We start from the raw sequence: 23,084 nt of genomic DNA, 5'->3' as shown, positions 1-23,084 counted from the left end.
ATTTTTTTGGAAAAGCAACAAGAAGCAGAGCAGAAAGAATGGCTGGGGGTTGTGTCTGGGTTGTCTCATACTCCTGTGAGATTCATGGGCATTAGTTCAGCTGCTGCATGTGTCAGAATAAGTGGAATTTGCTCTTTGGCCTTCGTTTCATCCTTCTTTACATCTTTGTTCTTCTTATGGAAAGCAGAAGAAACACAAAACTGTTTCGAAAGCTTTTGGAGGTTGAGGCATTACCCCAGAACTGCAAAAGTGGGGGACTCAGCAAGTTTTGCTTTCTGTTAATTGCAAAGTCCTAATCAGTGGAGATTAGGAGGTGGATGTGATGCGTTGCCAAGTTTTTATAGATCTTTCCTCCTTGTTAGCTAAAGATTTGCATAATTACATCTCTTGCGTGGCTGGTGCATCTATTTTTGTTACTGCACATCTCAAAATACTGTGAAGGTTTTTGAGGCATGCTGAAAAATTCTGTCTTCTGAAGTCAGAGGGAAATGCTGATACTCAGCTCATGGCAGAGGAGTGGTTTTGTTGTTTGAATCCACAACCCTGCCTGAGCTGTCACACCTAGGCCAAAAGTAAATACAGTAATAGGGCAAGTAGCAATAGTTAATGTGGGAAATGAAGGTAATGCTGCTGTTAAAAAGCTTGTTCTCCATATTGCTATCCTGAACGGGCCAGGAAGCATCCCAGGAAACTGGAAAAGAAGGAAAATGTGTGTTGCTTTAGGTTGATTAAAATCTCAGGGACTGGCTGCTTTTTCAATCAGGTAAGGGTATAGGTTTCCTGTTTGCTTCCCGGAGACTGGAAACAGGACACAGTTACAGCTGCTGTGTATCTTTGCTGCAGTTGTTTATGGATGTTACAACAGCTCTTTGCAGGGTTAGATTTTTTTTTTGTTTAAGACGTGTTTTATTAAAGGGATCACTGCCTTTTTTTAATGATACAATAACGTTTTCTTAAAAATCACGCATCTACAAAGTAAAAAGGTCAGGTGTGATTGTGTATCATGTCTTTCCACAGAGAGCGTAGAGCGTGAGCTTTCTCTTTTCTCCATTGACTAAATTTAACCAAGAATATCACACTGCTAAGCACAAAGGATAAGGTATTTTGCTCTCTTGTTGCAGTAAGATTTTCTTTCTTGAAAGGAAGTGAATTTCTGTCCAGAACCTGAAGCAGTTCTCCAGGTTGGCTCTCCAGAAGAAGCTTGTCTAAGTGTATTTTCTGCTCTTTTTCTTTTTGATCTGTGGAAGATGAGCTTTGGTTACTCTTTGCTGATGTTGAGTCACCTCTTTTCTTGAGTGAACTGTGGAGCTTGTTGAAGCCCAGGAGGAGGAAAGGATTGGCAATGGGAGAAATTGAGATACTATTTTTGGGAACCTGTAAGCGGAGGGAATGATGAACTTTGAGGATTGCTCAAAGCATTTGCTTGCATTTTTTCACACTTTTGCCATGAGTGGGGACTTGGTGGGTTGCACGGCTACAGGCAGCCTGCTTCAGCATGCATGCCTTGGCCACAAATATTCCAAATCATGAGTCAAAATCAAAACTGGCTTGAAAAGAAAGAAGCTTTTAGGAAGACAGTGGCATTTTTATCCTATCTGTTATTTGAGTCTGACCATTTTCAAGTGTAACCTCACAATAATGTGGGTCGGATTGGTGCAGGGTAAGACAGACTTAAGGTTAATGGCCAACTCTGAAGGATTTTGCGTATGCTTACCAATCTAAAATGACAGATAACTGAGGTGATCTAATAGCCACATTTTTTTATTTCATTGAGAGCTATGAATGATCCTCCAGTACTGAAATACCACAACTAACTTGTCGAAAAACACCCAAACTGGTTATTTTAGAGATGTGATAGAATGAATGTTTTCTGTCCCTTAATTTTATCTCAGATCAAAAGCAGGTTTCTATTCTCTCTGTCCTGTTTGCTTTTTCAGGATTTTGGGGAATGATGATTTCTGCAAATGTTCTTTTCCTTTCCTTCCTTTGTAATAAATAGTTTTGCAGCCTTTATCTGCATTCATCGGTGTTATAGGAGCATCTGGTATTTTTCTTGGAACCAATTCTCCCACAACTTTTGACCTGAAAGTTTCTATGCTTCCTGAGTATCTTGTTAATCTGGGAAAAAATTATTCTGTGTCCTTTAAGAGTCACAAAAAGGGTTTCCTATTGCTGACAAAGTTTTATTTTATATTTTGACTATAAATATAGTTGCGATTGTGGCACAACACTTCATTTGTTGTCTGTGTTGGTTTTCCTTGCTTTCTGGAGTAATGTTTTTATTAATATATATTGTTTCAGAATACAAAATAAACCTATTTTTCCTTTCCTGAGTTCAGTTACTGTGCTGCTTTCATCACATGTTTCTGTTCTTGTTACTCACTGTTGTGTTATCCTTTCTGTTGCCTCTAAACTCCACATCCATTTCTTTTCTTATCTCCTCCACTTGCTCCTTTAATCCCACTGCTACTATAAAAATGCATCTCATCCTCTTGATTCTCCTGAATTTTAGTCCTACCTTCTGTCTAACATCAGTGGTGATTTGATTTCTACCTTTAATTACAGTTTTCAATTCTTACCAGACTGCAACCTCCTATCTACTCAGTTTTGCATACTGCTGCAGACAACTTCAGCACAGAGCCAGGAGTCCTCTTTTCTTCACCCCAGTGCAGTCTGAGTAGTCACATCCCATTGCAGGCACTGCTGTACGGAGCACTGCTGCTTGTGAAGTTAAAAAGGTCACGTCCATTTCTTTGTTGGCTTTTGCAGCTGTGGACAGACCGATCTGTCACCAAATGCTGCAGGATAAAGTGTTTTACTACTAACTCCTGCGTGGTTAAATTCGACCTGAAGAAATGTCCAGTTTTTCTGTCTCTTTGAAATGAGAAACCTTGGTAAATCCTGCAGCATGGTGAAGGAGAGGCCTATGATTAAATACTTGTGGGAGCTTGTTTAGAAAGGATATGTAACTAGAAAAATATAAACTGATTTAAATTCCATTCACAGAACAACAAAAATATATAATTTTGAAATTAGAAATGGAAACAGATGTGTGATAACTGCATTCAGTGACCAGGTTTCTGTCATGGTTTTGGGGAGGAACTTTAAGTGTAGTCATGAGGTTGGAGAAGTGCCATCCCTGATGGGGTGTTACACTTCCTTAAAAATTCCTGAAGACTTCTTTTCTTTTTTTTGTTGTACTTTCCAGATACCCAGTGTAAGGGATGTGTAATCTTCAAAGCTTTGAAGTCTGTTATTGTCTTACAGTGCGAAGTGTACTTTTAAGATGTAATTCCTCAGTAGCTTTCCTTATGTTTCTTCCTGGCAATATCTTTTTGAATGATTGCAGGGTTCATCCTATTAACTGAACAGCAGCCTTCACTTTGAAGTGCTCCAACAACTGTTGGTATTACCAGCACGCTCATTTTCATGGAAGCAGTGTCTTTATTTATTGATGGCAGCTTTTATTGTTCTTCTCTGACCACAAGCTTTGATTGCTTGTGCTTGCTTAAATTTCGGTTTGGCTATGATACAGGGACCTTTTTTGATGACTTAGCATCTGAGTTGAAAACTGCCAAAGCAGATTCAAAATAGGTTAGTTTTTTTGCTGCTTGATTTAACAAGCTGCTTTGTATAATGGATTTATGTAATCACATATGTGTGTGTGTGTGTGTATGAGTGTATAATGTGTATATAAACTCATTTTCAATGCTTTGGAATCTTTTGATGTAAACCAGACAGAATTGGCAATTTTGAATGCTTGATGACTTTAAAAAGAATGAAACCTTTTTTGCATTCATTCTTTGAAAAAAAAAACATCAAGAAGGATTAGAAGGAGAAAATGAATAGGGTTTTAAAATAGTCTACTATGCTAAACTACATGCCTCAAATTCCTCAATGTCTTCAAAACTCCACCCAGTTATAAGTTCTGCAGTTACAGGTGTGAGATAGGTGCATTTTGCTAGGGTTTTTTTGAAACAGTATACATTTATATTATGCTAAAGATGATCCTGTAAGGACAGCTTTTGTCATGCTGAATCCCACGAAGTACCACATTGTTTTATTGACGAGCGTTTTTGCCAAGTACTGCACCCCTGAAGGAAAAATACATTTAATAATTATACTTTAATGTTGAACTTACCAAGCTCTAATATCCTTTACCACAAACGTTGCCACCCTCACGCTGCATGCTTGCACGTGTTTTATTAAGAAGGTACAGTATCTTATATATTTAAGCCACAGTCCTAGCTTCCTTCTCTGCGTTTCATGACACTAAGATGACACAGCCTTTTACCCACAGTTGACTTTGCATGCATCCCTTAACAGCTTCTCCCACAGCCTTTTCCTCTGCTCTGTGGGCTGCAGTATGTCACTCACAGCCCATGCTAATGTGGCAGGGAGAGCTTAACCTGAACGCAGAGCATGAGCGGAGTTGAAATGAATGTCACACAGAATGACAGAATCAGAATGACAGAATCAGAATCACAGAATCAATCAGGTTGGAAGAGACCTCAGGGATCATTGAGTCCAACCATTGCCCTGACACCACCATGTCAACTAGACCATGGCACTAAGCGCCATGTCCAGTCTTTTCTTAAACACATCCAGAGATGGTGACTCCACCACCTCTCTGGGCAGCCCATTCCAATGTCTAATGACCCTTTCTGTAAAGAAATGTTTCCTAATGTCCAACCTGAACCTCCCCTGGCGAAGCTTGAGGCTATGTCCTCTTGTCCTGTCACTAGTTGCCTGGGAGAAGAGGCTGACTCCCACTCCACTACAACCTCCCTTTAGGTAGTTGTAGACTGCAATAAGGTCACCTCTGAGCCTCCTCTTCTCCAGGTTAAACAACCCCTGCTCCCTCAGCTGTTCCTCACAGGTCATACCCTCCAGACCCTTCACCAGCTTGGTCGCCCTCCTCTGGACTCGCTCCAGCACCTCAACATCTTTCTTGAAGTGCGGGGCCCGGAACTGGACACAGTATTCGAGGTGCGGCCTCACCAGTGCTGAGTACAGAGGGACGATCACTTCCCTACACCGGCTGGCATTTATAAATATATACACGTGTACCCACACAGATTTTGTCAGGAGGGTTTTTGCTCCTGTGTGTTTTAATAGAGCTTAAGTTTGCCCCTAAGCCTTGTTGCTAACATGCATACCCACATACCAGAGTTTTCCTCTCCAGTTGTATTTCAAGCTGGATCATGAAGGCAAGAGAAGGGTTTTTGTGCTTCGACTCATTTGTTCTTTCTTGCTGCTGTTCCCTGAAGCACACAGCAAGGACACCAGGTATTATAACCATGAAGCAAAGGTTTCCCCCATGCACCTCCAAAACAGACTGCTAAAATAAAAATGCATTTGATTACTGGCTGGAGCCCTCTTTCCCCGTGAGAGTGTTTCATATTTTGCTTCACAGGAACCTGTTGCATCTCTAGCCCAGTGAAATTTTAAGCTTTCTGTGCAGAATGGAACTGCTAGGAAAAAAAATCACCTTTGCCTGAAATGCCGTTTAGCCAGGCAGGTGAGGCCAGTTTCCACAGGGACACTCTGTGTGAGCTCCTGTCCCTCCAGCAGGAGCAGGCTCAGTCTCCTGTACAGCACAGGCTGAGCTCTCCATACCATTTCTTCACGTGTGTTGTTCAGTTAAAGGGCGGTCTGATTCCTGAAAATGAGAGGTGAAGGTGTGTCATTGAAGGATAGCAGGGTTGAAACAAACAGTGCTATATTTTGGTGCTCTTAGCGATGGTCATTACTAGATCTTGACTGGTCCAGGAAAAACATGTAACTGTGGATTTAGGAGATCTGAAGGCTAGAAGGAAGCTAGGTGGGCGCATGTAGGATGGTTGTTATATGTATCTGTTGTGCTAGTCCCAGAAATTAGGTTATTTTTAAACTCGTACTTGGTTTTCACCTGAGTGACTTGCTCCACTATTTCCTCTGCTCCAAATGTGGTTGTCCACGTTACGTACAACATGTAGAGGCTCTGGAACAGGCGGTGTTGATTGATACACGGCTTTATACTTCCTCTGTCTTGCCAATGAGAGCAAGCACAGCCAACACGCTGTAGGTGGTTCTTTTTCCTCTTTTACATTCATGTCTTTTATTCGGGTTTTTTTCTTAAGGAAGTAGACAGCTTGCTGAAATACTAGGTTCCTGTATCTTAATGAATGGGTGTGGGTGAGGGTGATACACCCTTTCTCAGAAAGGTGTCTCCTCTTTCAGTTGGTTTTCATCTCTGAAGAAAAGCCATAAAGCTTCCTCTCCCTCTCTTCGCATGTTTGGAAAGTGCTCCTGTATCATTGCATAGAACTTTGGATAACAAGAGTTAGGTTTTCAATATGCTGTGATGCAGGTGACAGCAAATCCCTGTTACTATTAGCAGGCATATCTAGTCAGCCAAGCCCATTGCTGAGCACTCTCACGAGCAAATATTTGAGACTGGCTTGGTGTGTTAAGTAAGAAATGAATATCAGTGTGTATACTTGCATATGGTATATCATATGTAGTAGGATTTCTCGCTGCTCTGAGCCTGTTCTTCCTGGAGCCACGTTGTAGTGCAAGAGCTAGAAATAAAATGCTGTGAATCGTGATCTTTGTCTGAGGACTACAAGTCGAGATACTGATCTAGGAGCACGCACCTCCACAGAGCCGGTTGGGTGACAGTCCTGGAAAGGAGGGAGGAGTATGGGCTTAGAGCCGAGACATAGATCCTGTTTCTGACATTGCAACAGATGCTGTTGCCTGATCCAAGATAGGTCACTTACTCTGTCTCAACTTTCACGTGTGTAAGTATGACTTGTGGGAGCGGTGTGGAGACTCATTCACTAATTTTGAAGTCTCTTCAAAATCAAGTATGCTAGTAATTACCTCATAAAATACAGAACAGCTAAGTAAAACATTTCTAAGGAGTGTTATTTCTTTTGACTCTACCTTTAATTAGAAACACCTGATATTGCTTAGGAAACTCTTGTGTTTTGGTATAGCACGAAATGTAACGGGCCCCAAAATGAAATAGCAGAATTTAAAATAAATTACCTCAATTATATTTTTCAGGTCACATTTTAATGCTCTGCACTGAATAGAGCTGCTTATATAGATGGTAGATTTATTACAATACAGCTGACTGGTTTGCCGTTATCAACAGTGGCAGATCCCTGTGGCAGATGAGTGGTGAGAACACATGTGGTCTGTGGGTGACCTGGGTTTGTCTGGGTTTGCGTTTATGGAATTGGTTGATGACTAGGAGTGCTGAAGCTAAAGCTGAACTTTTCGCCATCTGTAAATGGGATTTTGCAAACAGATGTAACCATCAGTCCAAGCTTTTTGTCGTCACTGGCCTCTTCCCTTGACCCCTCTTGTTGGGAAAGGGCTCTTATAACACTGTGAAGTGAGGAAAAACAATCGATTTGTTTCCATACGGTTGTTGCTGTCACTCCCACTCATTGGTTCACTCTTTGTATTAGTGAATATGGATGGCAGGTAACTAATCTCAAGTGTATTAATTAACAAGTAGTCCATCACTGGACAATTACTTTAAAGGATCAAATAAAGCAAGATGTTAGAGCATTCGTGTCTGAAAGATGATATGGAATATTTTGGTTATAGTTGATTTTATTATCTGTTGCCTTATTTCCCATTTTCTTACGAATAAGATTTGTACGTATTCTACTAATGGGACTTTGTAAGTTGAAATACGTGTTCTTTTGGCAGTTCCTGCTGCTTTGGGTAGGCTCCTTCGTAGGGAACAGGTGCTTGATGGGTGTTTTCCTACCACCAAGGAAAACATCCCAGTTTGGTTCCGCCAAAGACATGGGGGTAAAACTTCCCTCATGGACAGGAAACACTGGATGCATTTCTGAGGAACTTTCTAACCAAAGGTTCATTGGAAAAGGACATCTGCCCCTTGGGGAGTTAATTTCCCTGTGTGGAGAAGGGATGGGTGGTAGAAAAAGATTATGATGATGGATTTACTGAATCATCATTTGTTAAAATGAGGGCTCTTAAATGGAGGTTCTTGACCAGGCACCCTTAGGATTAATTTTTTAATGTGTTCTTACTCGGATAATGTTTGAACAGTACATGTGTTCACATTTAAAGCAAACAGCTTGCGTCTAATGCATGCCAGCGCTTTATGCAGGAAGAGGAGAAGTGGTAAGCAGCCACCGGTGAGCCCTTCAGAGGACGTCTGAGCCTGCTGACAGGCACAGTTGCTCTGCATGTAATTTGAAGAAAGGTATTGTATCTCCGGTGGCTTGGCTTTGACTGAAAGATGGAGTTTTGCGCTCTCATTTTGCACTGAAGACAGGCTCACAGATAAATAGGTCACTGTCTGTGGAACTATTTTGCACTAAATCGATTAGAAGCAACATGACCTTAAGCCTGATCTCCTTGCTCTACAAAGATACTGCAGAATTGTGGCTTCTTCTGAAGAAAAGCACAGGTGTGTCTTTCAAATTTTCTTAGTTTCTTGATTGCAGGTCAGGCAGGAACTCTGTCGGATAACATTATCCTCCTGAGGAAAATGGGATGTCTTTTAGTACAAAGGCAGAAGTTGTACTCTTTTTGTGTACATTCGTATACAAATATAATTTATTGTTATGGGTGTGTGTGTTCTGTCCTTGTGTAAACTTGCAGTGTATCCTTTTATTTGCGGATGTGTTTCTCGGTACATCAGACATATCCACTAAATCTATTCCTGTATTTTACATGGAAGGGACTTTGTTCAGGATTCAGTCACGCGGTGATTATGGCGATCAGAACCGCTGCTAAAGCTTACAAGGAGAATTTGCTGTTGCAGAGAGCTGTCCTGCTGCTCCTGAATTACAATGTGTTTTAATTTTCAATTCATTGCATTTTATGGAAATATCAGATACATAATTTCTCCTGATCCCTATTTGAGGTAGGGAAAAAGCATAGTTTCTTTCGCAGGGTACAATTTGGCATCCCCCAGTTGTTAGTATAGGAGGGTTAATCTAAACCTCATTATTTCTTAAATTCCTTCAGTCAAAGCTTTCTATAGGAATCTTGTTTCTGTTAAGATATAATGAAACAGTTGAGACATTATTTGCTGTTAATAGTGCAGCTACAGTCCATTGCAAAACTGAAAGCGTGTTTTGTGGAATAGGGACAAGCAAAAATTGCTTCCTTATTCTGGTGCCTGAATTCACATTTCCAGTTCTGTTTTCTACTTCTGGTATGCGTGACTGTAGCAGAGGAGGACCAGAGAAAGAGCACTGAGTCCATGGACTGGTGTCTAACCTTCCAACATTGTTGCTTTTGAAATGTCAAATTTAAATGAAACAGGTATGTAAAGGGTGGATCTTCTTACTAATCTTTAATTAATATTGCTAATTAAATTATCAACATGTGAGTCTGAGTGCTCTGCTTCTCAGTAGTGCTCCATGCTCCTAAGGGTAATACCAAAAGGCATGCTGCTTAGGAGGAATGAATGAAAGATTTAAGAAAGGTGAGGCTAGCCAGATGGGAAGGGTGGAAGGATTAATCAGTCTGAGTAACTTTTGGTCTTCATGTGCATCCATGTCTGTGCTGAGAGGGTAGGGGTGGATTTAGGAAACAGGTTATTATTGTATGAGAGCGCGGATGTCTCTTTTAAACTGCAGAACCAGGGAGTGTTTTGTGTCAAATGATGATGGTGCATATGTAGCCATGCTGGGACTATTTGTATAAATTGCCAAGTTTAAAATAGGGGGTTTTAATCTGAATTTGTTTACTGAGAAATAAGTGAGCAGGGCTGCTTTTGTTAGCAAGTACCAAGGCTTGATTTTCATCTGTTGACTGCCACCACTTCTTGTGGGCATGTTCAGTGTGCCAGAGATCGCTCCTTCCTGGAGATATGTTGAAAGATATTGTATTCAAAGTGGGCAGGGGGTTTGTCCCTTTCCCCAGCACTGTTCTTTCTTCTTGCTCCTGAGCACTATGCAGGGGTGGGGGGCTTTGTGCCTACAGTCAGCAGAGGGGAGGGAATGAAAGCAAAGGAGAGGTCTAAGATACCCGTCTTTCTGTTCTCAACCCTGTGAAAATTTCCAAGGAAAACAATGTCATCTTAGGGAATTCCTATGTCAGTCCACGTCAGGGACTGAGGGTGAGGAGGTGGGAAAAAGGATGGACAAACTGAAAAGAGAGGATGGGTTTGAGATGTGGGTGCAGGACTTGAGTCTCTGTTTTGCTTAAAGACACTGCAGGTGGTTGTGAGCAATGTTGGTTCTGGTTTTTGACATCCAAATGGGGGTGAAAGCACCTCCTGTCTTGTAGGTACATTGCAAGACTAAAAAGTTTCTGACACAATTTGGGTGTTGCAGTAGCAGGGTGTGGAGCCAGTGCTGCCTGTCTGTGGTCGTGGATCCCCAGGAGTTAGCAGGCTCTCTCCAAGGGACAGGATCCCATGAGAATCCCTCATGGAGGTTCTCCTGGTTTTCTTTGTAGGTAGGGGAAGTGTGGAAAGAGGATAGCTGGAGTCCTCACAGAGATCTTCTGTGTGTGCTTGTAATTGAGGGGACTGTCCTTAAAATCTGGCTGTCTCAGCCTTATTTGCAATGAAGGTGGATTCCCTTCAGCTGCTGGAGTCAGGTGCAGCACTTGAGGGTCACATGTTGGGGAACAAATGGTGCAGTGGATGAATTCGCTATTGTTTGCTACGTCTCGGTGTTAAGAATGTGCCAAAGCTTTGTCTGAAAGGAGGAGAGCAAGGCAAGTCAGTACCATGCTTGTTTGCGTATGAGACAGGTATGGTGTGATCTTCTCAGAGCTATAGTACTGCGGCGGGAAGGAATCTGCTACTAGGTGATAGTTTTGCATCCTGCAAAGCTGTTATTTGTTGACACGGGACCCTTCTGGAGGGTTGTGAACAGTTCTTATGAAACAAATTATTGGTTGGATTTTTTTGGAAACCAGAGCTACTTCATCATGACTCTGGGATATTTCTTCTTTCCTTTAGAAAAATGGTTGCCTTAGTTTCCTTTTTTTGTTTTAATTTTGTTTTCCAGAAAATTGATGTATGATGTAACATATGGTTGTAGACAGATTTTTATTAGATTCAGCAGGTGTGTCAACATAACTAAATTTTACCCTATTCTGCATTGATTTTTTAAAGTCAATATACTGGATTTAGTACACAACTTATTTTGTATGTTCATTTGTTGTAAGGCCGTGATATCTGTGTTGGAAATTTCTCTTTTCTTTCCAGGATTTTGAGTTGGGCTTGTGGACTTCTCACCAGGGACTTCCTTCAGAATTACAGGAAAACTTAAGTTGGAAGGGACCCCTGGAGGCTGCCTAGTCCTGCCTCTTGCTCCAAGCAAGATTAACTTTAGTGTTAAAGCAGGTTTCTTGGAAACTTGTCCATCTGAGTTTTGTGTATCTCCAAGGGTGGAGATCTCTCAGCCTTGCTGGGCAGCCTGTTCCAGCACTTCTCTGTTTTCATGGTGAGTTTTTTCCCATGCTGCAGTGCCTGACTGTTGCCTCTGATCCCTTTGCTGGGCAAAATTTCGGTGAAGACATTCACTCCTTTCTAATAAGTGTTAGTGTCCTTTAGAAACTAAAATAAATGCTCTAAACTTCTATAGAGCACCTCAGTGGTGTCATTGAAACCTGGTACTTACTGAGACTTAGGGCCAGGTTTTAAAAGTAAATCCCCAGCTTAACACCACTAATGTGACTTTTTTTTGTTCATTTGGCTTATTTTTTTGGTTTATTTTAACCTGCCTTCAGTCTCAAAGGAGCAGGCTATCCAGTGAGGTCAAATGACACTTCAGATGAGAATACCCAGGGAAGTTCAAGGTCAAAGTTTGGTCACTGGACGTGATGCATGAGAGATTCTGCCTCTCATCATTACCGTGTTACCCTGAAATGAAGGGAGCCTTATATGTTTGTTTCCTGAAATGCTTCTATAGATGCTGTGTCTCAGGCACTTCAAGTGTGAAATGTTCAGAACCTTTTTTCATTTACATGGCTTTTCTCTTCAAAATGCAGCCCTACTGCATTTCTGTTTTGCACAGGAGACCCAAAGCCTTCAAAAATGGAAGAGCAATATCTCACAGTGCTTTTTAAAGACCCTGGCTTTTAAAAACCCTCATTCCACAGAGCCTATGGAATTGTAACAAACACAGTTCAGCTCTGCTGTACTTAGTCTCATTTTCTGTTTTTATGCTCAGTTAGATGAGAGAAATTTTGGAGGTCATCTAATTTGGAATAAGTGATGTATCTATTCACTTCTCACTTTGAACTTGAGAGGGCTTGTTGGTTTTAAGTTCTAAGCAAGGATTTTGTGTTTCACTTGAGATGATTTATGGACCATGGCTTCTCTTAACAAACAGCAAGTTGTTACTTTTTTAATATGCATCTACTTTGTACTTGACACACACAAAATAGGGATTTTTTTGTTGTTGTTGTTGTTGTTCCAGGAAGCTTAAGTAATTTCCTTGTATGTCCAAAAGGGCGGATTTTTAAGAGAAAGCTGACAATCTTTGGACTTAAAAGCCTAGCAAAACAACCTCTCAAAGTACAGGTAACGTTCAGCTAGACTGTTGCGCTTATGGAAACAGAATCTAGTGGCTTATTGCAGATGAGACACTAAAATAAATCCAAGAAATTATATCTTCATTGATTTGTTTTGCACAGTTTCCATCAAAAATAACTCCTTGCTTACAGGACCAGAGCTTTATTTAGCAGAACTTGACTAATCATTGCAGCCATGTGCCAAATTCTCAGATTGGATAATGAATGGATGCTTAATTTGAGGCCTAAAATAAGTGAAAATTAGGGTCTATAAAGCAAAGGAAGGGAGGCTCCTGCCAAACCTCTAGCATGCTGCCTGCAGAACACTGGGTGTGAGCAGCAGACCTGACTGTATTGCATTAACGGACTCTTTAGCTGCCTGTGAGAGATACTGAACCATGTCCTGCCTCCGTGTTACCTCAAGCAGTTAATATTAGCAGTGCTTTAGAGAGACATGTGATGGGTTTCATCTTTTTAATGGTATTAGGCAGTAGGCGACAGTGCTTCAAGAGCTGCTTCATTAACAACACTGTCATCTGTGTGGTAAGGTGGGGCAGCAAGGTTGGTTATGAACTCAGCAACCTCTTTTTTTGTAAGTCATCTGTAGTCAGAGTCCCAAGAACTGGGAAGTTTAAAAACAGCTGCCAGTAAATGTGTCTTAGCTGAAAACTAGTACTCGGCCCCATAAAAGCCGCTGAGTGAACACTTAGCTCTTCCTTCTCTCTCACACCCGTGAAGTGCTTCACATCCCCTTTCAAAACATTAGTTTATAGATGTACAGTTCTATGGAAAAGCGTGATTGTGTCAGAGTGCCATAAAATATATTGTTCGTTAGAAGTGATTCTAACCATCTTCCATATTGCTGAAATGATAAAATTCAAGAAAGGCTTTTTACCAGCGCCTGCAGTGACAGGACAAGTAGCGCGGGTTTTAAAGTGAGAGAGGGTAGCTTTAGATTGGACATAAGGAAGACTTTTTTTTTTTTTTTAACTGTGAGAGTGGTGAGACACTAGAACGGGTTGCCCAGAGAAGTTGTGGATGCCCCATCCCCAGAAGTGTTCAAGGTTGGATGGGGTTTTGAGCAACCTGATCTAGTGAAAGATGTCCCTGCCCATGAGCAGGGAGGATGTACTAGATGATCTTTGAAGGTCCCGTCCAACCCAAACCATTCTGTGACAACCTCACAATTGTTAGCACTGCAGCCTAATGCTGTGATTAACGTCAAGTCCTATTTCCAGTGTTTCAAGCAGTGTGCTGTGCAGGCTTGTACTGTAGCCAGGCGTATTGGTAGCCCTCCTTGAGTAAAGGAAGTATAATTTCTCTCCAGAACAGAGTAAAACCACGTGTTGTTTAAAATCCTATCTTGCTTCCAAAATACCACACAAAAGTAGCATTCCATTTAGTAGAATTTAGCAAGTACTCAGGCAGCTGATCCTGTGCATGTTGACTTTTCAGTCAAAGCTTTGAGGCATGCCTTGAGAGGTATGTGTTTTTCTGCAGGAGGTTTCAGTAGAGAAGAATCTTTGGTTTAGTCCTGAAAAGGTGTCCACTTTAGTGTATGTGTTTAAGCTGTGTGATTGCATCATTAGTTTTTAAGTCATGCTGAAGATGAGTCCTGTAATTTGCATGTAGTTCTTCTATTTAGAGTTGATCTTTCTATTTTCTGTATTTGTAAGACTTCCCTTTCTTTGCAAGGCTTTAGTACTTAGAAAGCAAAATTCCCCTTGTCATTTTCTCAGAGCATTAAATCTTATTAAATGCAGTTGGCAAAATCTAACATTTTTGTTACTCCGTGGAGGCTTGCTTGCTAAAGTACTAAGTGGGTCAATCGCCTTCTTATCACTTGAGTGCTTGCTAAGGGAACATTTTCTGCTGCTCAGCCTGTATCTAATATTTCTCCGTTTAAAAAAAAAAAAAGCTTTGCTTTTTGCAAAATCTGCTTCTTGTTGGTGACTAAGTACATCTAATACTTTAGAAATATTTTTATACTATACACTCAGCATGATTTGCGGTATTAAGGAGTTAATGATGGTGCAGTTTTGGCAATATTTGTTAACCCTATTTTGGAGGCATGGTTCCAGTCAGTCTAAAACTATCCTGCAAGAACAGAAAAGGGTTTACCAGTAGGCAAATAAAATTTCTTTGGGTTTCTTCAGGACTTCCTGGAAAGAGGATGACAGGAATATTATTGTTGCAATAGCAAGAACATGCTATACCAGGTGAATTTTTGCTTTTAGATGGTAAATCTGTGTGATGGTGTTGCTGCCCTTTATCTCTAAATCCTCTTTGCGGCTGACAAAAAGTTATGCTATAATATGACTGTGTGGCATGATTCAAAGTTACCCTTCCTTCTCAGTTTGGGAAGGGAGTAATTATCATGACTTGAAATAGCGCAAAGAACATCTCTTTCTCACCAAAACAGATTAGATAGGGTTAAACACTGCATGGAGCAAAAGCATGGCAAAACAGATTAGATGCTACAGCTGGTAACACTTTCAGATTTCTTGCAACAATTGCAGCATATCCTCCCACCCCTTTTTTTTTTTTTTGCATAGCTCCTAATATGATTGGTCTTGTTTTAGATTTTCTTCAAGTATGAAGAAATATTAGGTCTTGTGTTGATCCCTAGATTGCTTTCCTAATTATTACATAGTTTTCTTCTAGTTACAGATCAGCTAGTATTTGATTACTCTTGTAAGCCATATCCAAACTTAATGCTGATCCCTGGGACGTTGTGGGACTACAGAGTATGTGTGTTAAGAAGGTGTGATTAATGAAGCAGGAGAGGAAGAAGACGTAGTCTTTAGTACTCATAGTATCCTGTGAGTACATCTACTATACAGGGAAGTGAGAGGATTATATTGCCTCTGACGTTTGTGATTTGAGGTGATGTTATTTAGGCAAACTAAGAATGAGAACTTTATTGCCTTTTACAAAAGTAGAGGTGGAAGAAGGAAGAGAACAAAGATAAATACATCCTTTGACATGCATAATAAGTGGATAAATCAAATTTAGAGTAGAGTTTGAAAGGAACAAAAATCTTGGTTGGCTGCAAAGTATGCTTTTGAGCAGCTGTTTCATAATTTGAGGCAAGAAAATGGGGACTGTTACACCTCTTGTCATCTTGTGCCAGCCCAGCAGCACTACATTTGCTATACACCTCAAAAGCTTTTTTTAAAAGAAGGATCAGTGGTTAATCTCCCTACATGAAACCAAACCATCATCCATTTTTTTGGATGTAGATAGTCCTGTGGCAAACTCCAAGCCTGTGATCTCAAAGAAAAAACAGATGGACTTTTTTTTTCTTTAGTTTAAAGGAAGCAGGAATTACTTGGGTAAAGCAGGTACCTCAGGAGGCATCTATATAATACAAAGTTTTTTTGTTTTTCTGTTATTTCACACATGACAAGTTCCCATACCTTGTACGTAAATACTAGAATTGCAGCATTTCGGGATTAATTTATGTCTCCTCTAAGTAGTTGTGGTGTTCTTCAGGTATGATTCAATGAGCAGAGTTAGCAAGTTTCATTTCATTGGAATCATTTAAATATTACTAAAACTTATGGATTATGAAAAGGGCTGCAGAAATATCATGGACTCTGCGAAAGATCTGAATGTTTAGGGCTTCTGATGCATGAGTCATTAAAAACACCACTCAGTAAGTGCCTCTGCCCATTGTGCATGGGCTTATAATAAAGGGAACATCACTCCTAAGTTTTTTAGATTTTCTTTGGCAATACCTCTTCCAAGTCTTGACTCAACTAGATCCTTACTTAACGTTGAAAATGTATGGGATTACAGCCTAGCCTGTTATAGCAATGGGCTACATAGACATGCTGTTCTATGCGTATTGGGGCAATAGGCTATGCAGTCCTAGAAAATGAACTAATGTTAGTGATGCCACAGAAGAGGAACTTATATAAAGCATGATTCTCTGAAAAGAAAAGGTATCTCAACTTGAGCATCTCTTTTATGCACCAGGGCTCTTGAAAGGAAACTGTCTTTTCTGACTCGGAGAGGAAATGGGAGCTGTAGCTTGACTGTAGGCTGTTAAGCTTTTACAAGTAAAATTCTTACACATCTGTGTCATTTAAAGTATTTTTTGGACACTCAGTGCCATACAAAGTGTTCAGAGCACTAGGTTGCTTTATTTCTATTTGTGCTAGCAATTGGGATGCTAGTGAAGGTGAAGAATTTTTATTTTCTGCTTGCTTGGCATATTTTAGCTCACCAGAAATGAATAAGTTGCGAGAGCACTGTTTTACCTGGGTGATAATTTCCTTCCTAGCTACACGTTAGCAGAGAGCTGCCTTTTGCATGAAAATTCTGGAGGTTTAATCACTTACTTTTCCTGGCCCCTTGTTTTGATTGCAGTGTAGTCAAATAAAACAGAAATTAACTCTTCCTGAAGATATTTCAAACTGGTGAGATTTCAATACTTAGTTTATGGTAAGGTTTAAAGCTGGGCTGGCTATTAAACCCGTGGCAGATGCTCTCTATTAACCCTCCTCCCCCGCCCCGGAAGGGGAAGGAAAAGAGAAAAGGGAGAGAGACTTATGGGTTGGAAAGTTAAAACAGTTTTAATAAACAATAACAATGAAAAAGAGCATAATAATAATAAAAGAAATAATTAAATACATACATATATGTACAAAACCAAGACTGAGCTTCCCTGATGATGATCACGTCACCACTGGCGCTGCAGGGCAGGCTCCGGGACGTCCCAGACTGGAATTCATGTCAGATGGGAACTGGATTCAGGAACACACAGGTTGGGTTCGAAGGCAGTAGAAATGGACAGAGTCCTCTTTGGACACTGGCCATAGAAGAAGAGAGAGAGACCCTTGTGATCCCTCAGCTTTAAACTGAGAATTATGTGTATGGGATGGAATACTTCGTTGATCAATTTAGGGTCACCTGTCCTGTCTGCTCCTCCCCACAAGTGCGACTCTTTCACAGCCTGTTGCTTGTGGACCGTAAGAAACTTAGCAGTGACCTTGGTTTCTATAGGAATAAGTCTAAGCAAGAGCCTTTCTGCATGCCATTCATGCTGTTCCCTTAGTAATAACTATAAACTTCCAGCATTATCAATCCTAGAAGTGGATGCTGTTTGAAAAACATGTAGTTAGCTTCAGAAAGTGCAGTTACTGAGAAGAAACTTAACTGAAAGGAAAAATCACTGAAAGAAAAATTGGTTCTGTCCTAGTCCAAACCAGGACATCTATGAACACTTGCATGAACTCCTGTCATTCAGCCCAGTGTGGCTGCAAATAGCACATGGACCTGAGGAGCTTGGTCTGCAGCTCTTGATCCTGAGCACACCCAGCAGCAGAGCTTGCAGGCATCATCACTATTGAGCAGCAGTTTTTACAATTCAATATTAAAGCTGGAGATCTCTCTTGGCATTGTGACTAGCTCATTAGTTTCATGTGGCTTAGCGTGGAAGAGGGCTATCTTCACCAGCTCTGCTGCTCTGGCCCTTCCTCCTTCGGGGGCTACACAAAGGACCTGACTGTTAGTGATGGTGGTCGGGGCGCAAACATGAAGAGGGAAGAATGAGGAAATGAAAGGTTTGCCTTGGGGCTGAGAGAGATGAAGTGACTGCTCTGAAAGTCATTATCTTGCAGTTATAATTACCGGATGGGAGGGTGCTTTAATGAAGAGATTTTTCAAATGAAGACCCCCTTCACAAAAGGCATTCAACTCTTTGAGTGGGTAGGCTGCTCCAGAGGAGAAGCAAAACAAAACTGATTGAAAAAAAAGACATTATTTCTTCAATTTAAGGCTTGAATTTCATAGAGAAACCATAGGCACGTTTTCAGGAATATCTTGCTGACTCGGCAAGAAAGAGGAGGAGGAAAAATGATTTCTAGTTTGCTGTATGGTGTGCTACTGGGATCTGTGCTGAAAGGCATAATTGTGTCCATATGTGTACAAACAGGTTAGTTTTCAAGTTGGTATAAAGTAATGGCCATAGAATTTCATGCAGAACTACTCAAAGGGTGGTGTAATTCCAGCTGGCTCAGTGGGAATTGGATTAAACTCATTAGGAGAGACTCATGAGTCATGTTCGCAGACTTCCTTCTGCGTAATGTAGGTACGGTCTGTTCACACTCCCCTCCAGCGTTGTCTTCTGTGAAAATGGTTTTGCTTTGGCATGTCAGGCGAACTCTGATGAGTTTCGGTTTGATTGGAAAAGAAAGAGGAGCCTTTTACCAATAAGTGGACATTGAGTGACATTGATTGTTTTCTCAGATCTGGGTTTCTTCAGGGCTTACTGGCACCAGGTAATTGAAGCACAAGTTGTCTTTTGTGCCCTGGTGCTTAAATCTGTCATCCTGCTTCATTTGAAATGCAGTCAGGTGCCTTTGATGGGATGGGGTCAGGCCTCTCTAAGCCATCTTCCTCCATCATAGAGACAGGACTATCAAAGCAAGATTTAAAATTGAATTAGAAGATTATGTATCTGCAAGACTGTGGTTCACATTTTTAAAGATAAAGGCTTTTTAAAATGAGAACCACATATTTAACGGGTTCCTTTATGTTAGCAAGATGACACTTCTGTCCTCTCTTACACTCATAATTTAAACACTAGATAACGTGGCTTTTAAAGAACATCCAGTTGCTGGCTTAGGAAAAAAAAAAATCCTTGTGCATTCCCAGCTATTATGCGTGTTCAGTTTAAAATGTAATGATAAAAAAAAGCAGTAATCACTTTACAGAGCCTTACTTTGCTGTTTGTTAGCACCCGCAATACCACATGCATTATAAATCCCAGGGGCTTTATTTTAGGCAGAGTACTCTGGAAAACTCTGTAAATGGGCTCTTCAGGAAAGACTGGATATTCTAGTGTGTTTTGATGTGAGCATCTCCTTTCAGCCATGAATTTTAGATACAGTAAAACAGACAAACTCTTAGGTCTCTGTTTTGAAAACAGTACGTAAAGCAGTCAAGGTAGAACAGGGAAAATCACGGGCTGTGTAAATCTTAATCCATGTAAGTGGAAGTAGAGCTTGAGCCTATAAAAACTCCTTAGAAAACAGTGAACAGATTTTCAGTAATTCTGTATTTTAACATCCACTTAATTAGCTTTACTAAAATGGAAATTGTCCCTAAAGACTGTAGCAGGTGGCAGGTTCTCTATTTAAAAAATATTTCCAAGAAATTATTTTCCCCAAAGTCTGTGAGTGTAAGGACTGTGTGCCCTCGCAGTCTGTTTAGCATGTGTGCCTTTCGTTGCCTTATCCTGTTAAGGAGCTAGCATATTCAAGTAATGATGGGCAAACTTAAAATGAAATCAGATTCAGTCCCAGACAAACTGTGATGAACTCTCTTTTCTAGAGGAATGCTAAATATAAAGGAAATTATGCAGAGCGATGAGTTTTTACAATTGCATCTTCTCTGAAGGGAGACAGGGTCTTGGAGAGGGGTTTCTGCCTAAACCTGTGAGTACTGATACTGGGCTCAGGTGTATCCTGTCAGGCTGCTGGATGCAAACTGTTCAGCAGTTCCAACAGTTGCATTTTCTCACATTGTTTTGTACTGCTACTTGTTACCTCAGTTGTTTCAAATTATTGAAAATCAGCTCTGATCTTAACACATATTCTGCTTCCTGAAGAGTGTCGTGAAACCAGGTCACAGAATCACAGAATGTTAGGGATTGGAAGGGACCTCGAAAGATCATCTAGTCCAATTCCCCTGCCGGAGCAGGATTACCTAGATCGCATCACACAGGAACGCGTCCAGGCGGGTTTTGAGTGTCTCCAGAGAAGGAGACTCCACAACCTCTCTGGGCAGCCTGTTCCAGTGTTCAGTCACCCTCACCGTAAAGAAGTTTTTCCTCATATTTATGTGGAACCTCTTGTGTTCCAGCTTGCACCTGTTGCCCCTTGTCCTGTCAGTGGATGTCACTGAGAAGAACCTGACTCCATCCTAGTGACACTTGCCCTTTACATATTTATAAACATTAATGAGGTCACCCCTCAGTCTCCTCTTCTCCCAGCTAAAGAGACCCAGCTCCCACAGCCTCTCCTCATAAGCGAGATGTTCCACTCCCTTAATCATCTTTGTGGCTCTGCGCTGGACTCTCTCTAGCAGTTCCCTGTCCTTCTTGAACTGCGGGGCCCAGAACTGGACAGATCAGCAAGGTGAGAAGGGGGCCGTGCCTTGGTGGAGGAGAGTGCAGCAGGAAGGGCTTCTGGAGGTTTGCTGTCTGTGAACAGGCACAGTGTGCTGCTCCTGCAGTTGCAAACACACTGGCTCTTAAATTTGAGTTAAAACTGAGTTTAAAACCAGGGGGAGGAAAATACTGTCTTTTCAGTGAAACATTATTTGACTGCAAGGTTGTGGGCTGCCCTGTGCTCATTGCAAAAGCTGCTGTTCCTATCGGAGAGAGCAATGGGACAATCAAATGTGGACTTGCATCTTTACCTGGCACAAGTCAGGACCACAAGGGGATTGATCACATGGATACATGAGGAAATAGTGATCGTTACGTATCTGGGAAACATAAAGTAAGGAGTTTCCCTGACTTGAGAACGTCTTGCTTGCTTGAATGGTGCTTCACCAGGGGAGGTTCAGGTTGGACATTAGGAAGAATTTCTTTTCAGAAAGGGTTATTAGACATTGGAATGGGCTGCCCAGGGTGGTGGTGGAGTCACCATCTCTGGATGTGTTTAAGAAAAGACTGGACATGGCACTTAGTGCCATGATCTAGTTGACAGAGTGGTGTCAGGGCAACGGTTGGACTCGATGATCCCTGAGGTCTCTTCCAACCTGGTTGATTCTGTGATTCTGTGTGATTCTGTGTGTGTCATGTATTTACTTACGTATGCAGAACACGCCTATTTTATTACACGCTTATGCTGCAATAATGAAAATTATTTCTTCCTGTGACCATAGGCTGGATGGTGTATTGCAAAGTGATTACGTTCTTTTCCCTTTTCCCATCTCCCGACAAAAAAATCAGGCATTGATCCTGTAATATGTTATATTCAGGTAAATGGATCTGCCTGCAGGCATTGGTTTGCAGAAGCAGGGGTCTTTAGTTTCTTAAACACTGCTGCAGGAGGGCTCCTTGTATTAAAAAGCACTGACAGCAAAAATAAAATCTAAAATCCCTTTTCCCTTGGGAAAAAAATCTCTTTTTCCTTTCCCTTTTCCCCTCTTCTGGAAATGGCTTGGCCATCTGAGATTAGACTTTTGAAAGATCTGTGTTCAGTTTTCTGTTAAAACCATTAAGACGATGACATAACTGAAGGTCTGGGTGAAATATGAGTTAACAGTTAAATGTAGCCACTTATGGATTGGACAGCATGGTATGCAGAGGTCTTCTGATCAAGCAGCAGTTCACCGGATGCAGACAAATAGCTCTGATCAGTGTGTGACCTTGAAAGTGGTTGTGGGTCTTCCTCTGCCAGACTGACTGAAAGAGAACAGAGAAGTTCTGTTTCCCGGTATAACTTGTTGCTTATCTGGAAGAAGTAACTGAAAGTGGGGTTTTTTGCTGTTCTCAAATAATTGCAGTTCTCGGAATTTTACACACAATGAGAATCGCTTGTAAAAGTGAGTGGCCATCCACTCAAGTTCTGGCATTTGGAAGATCTCAGTAATAGCAAGTCCTTTCCTTGAGGGCCGGAGCTCTACTTCTGTTTGATCAGCTTGTGATGATGCTTATCCTTACATAATTTTTAGCTTTTTACTTATTTTCATGTGCATGTTCACAGTTCCGAGTGTCAGATTTGAGTCTATCTTAATGTCATTTCAATGTACATAGAACTCAAAACTTCTTTATACAATGTGAGATTAAAAGAAATTTTCAAAACCAAATAATGAAAATGCTAAATTTATCTCTTCACTGCTTTTCAATGAGGCTAAAAATGTAGAATAATTAATTTTTAGAAATTGCAAAAGAGTAAAACTTTTTGTTTCCTTGTAAAAATTGAGATCATACTTTAATGAACGAGGCGACTCTGTCATGCAGTCTTTATCGTGGTCAGTGAAACTTAGGTTTCTGATCGACCTCTGGAAATATACTGTGGGAAACACCTCTGCCCAGAGACTGTGGCAGAAAACGAAGACTCAGGAAAGCAGTATGGTTGTCATTAAGCTAAAGCGGAAGGGCTGAGATAAAAGATTAAGCAATGCTTTTCACAGTTGAGGTACGAATGTGTGTTCAAGGTGACGATGTCCTTTCAAGCCTGTTCTACCTACCTTATTGAACGCTGTTGCTTTGGGGTATATGAACACTAGACAACAGGCTAGAGGGATTGTAAGTTACTCTTTTTTTTGCGTGAGTTGAGAAGGTTTTAATAAAAATTGAATTTGATATGTTAAAAACCCACTGTTCAACATAATTCCTGACGAATATTAGCTCTACAGTGTTTGGTTCAGTGACATTCCATACTGCTTCTGAGTGTCAGCAAATCCACGTTACTTTACTCTTATATCAATATGCTGTTCAAAAAAAAGTTTGCCCTTGACAGACACTTGAAGGACTCCAAACATTTTCATGTATTTTTTAAAACTTGGATAGTTTTCTGGGTGTTTGTGTTTTAAGGATGATTTTCTTT

General features: G+C 40.9%; 1 protein-coding gene across 5 annotated transcripts in view; it reads left to right on the top strand.

Moving 5' to 3' along the window:
• The window catches only part of MCF2L (MCF.2 cell line derived transforming sequence like), a 110,434-nt gene that overhangs the window by 12,878 nt on the left and 74,472 nt on the right, over positions 1–23,084 (top strand). Inside the window, exon 1 of one of the 5 annotated variants that reach the window (XM_068425170.1) lies at positions 20,524–20,660. The exons of the other annotated variants lie outside the window; for them this stretch is intronic. The gene's annotated coding sequence lies outside the window, so the exon portion shown is untranslated. Of the gene's footprint in view, positions 1–20,523; positions 20,661–23,084 lie in introns of those variants that run through there. 5 annotated transcript variants of the gene reach the window in all.

Source organism: Nyctibius grandis, chromosome 2, assembly GCF_013368605.1.
Source record: "Nyctibius grandis isolate bNycGra1 chromosome 2, bNycGra1.pri, whole genome shotgun sequence".
NCBI lineage: Eukaryota > Metazoa > Chordata > Aves > Nyctibiiformes > Nyctibiidae > Nyctibius > Nyctibius grandis.
The sequence above is the reverse complement of the archived record's forward strand: the minus strand, read 5'-3'. Positions and strand labels throughout refer to the sequence as shown.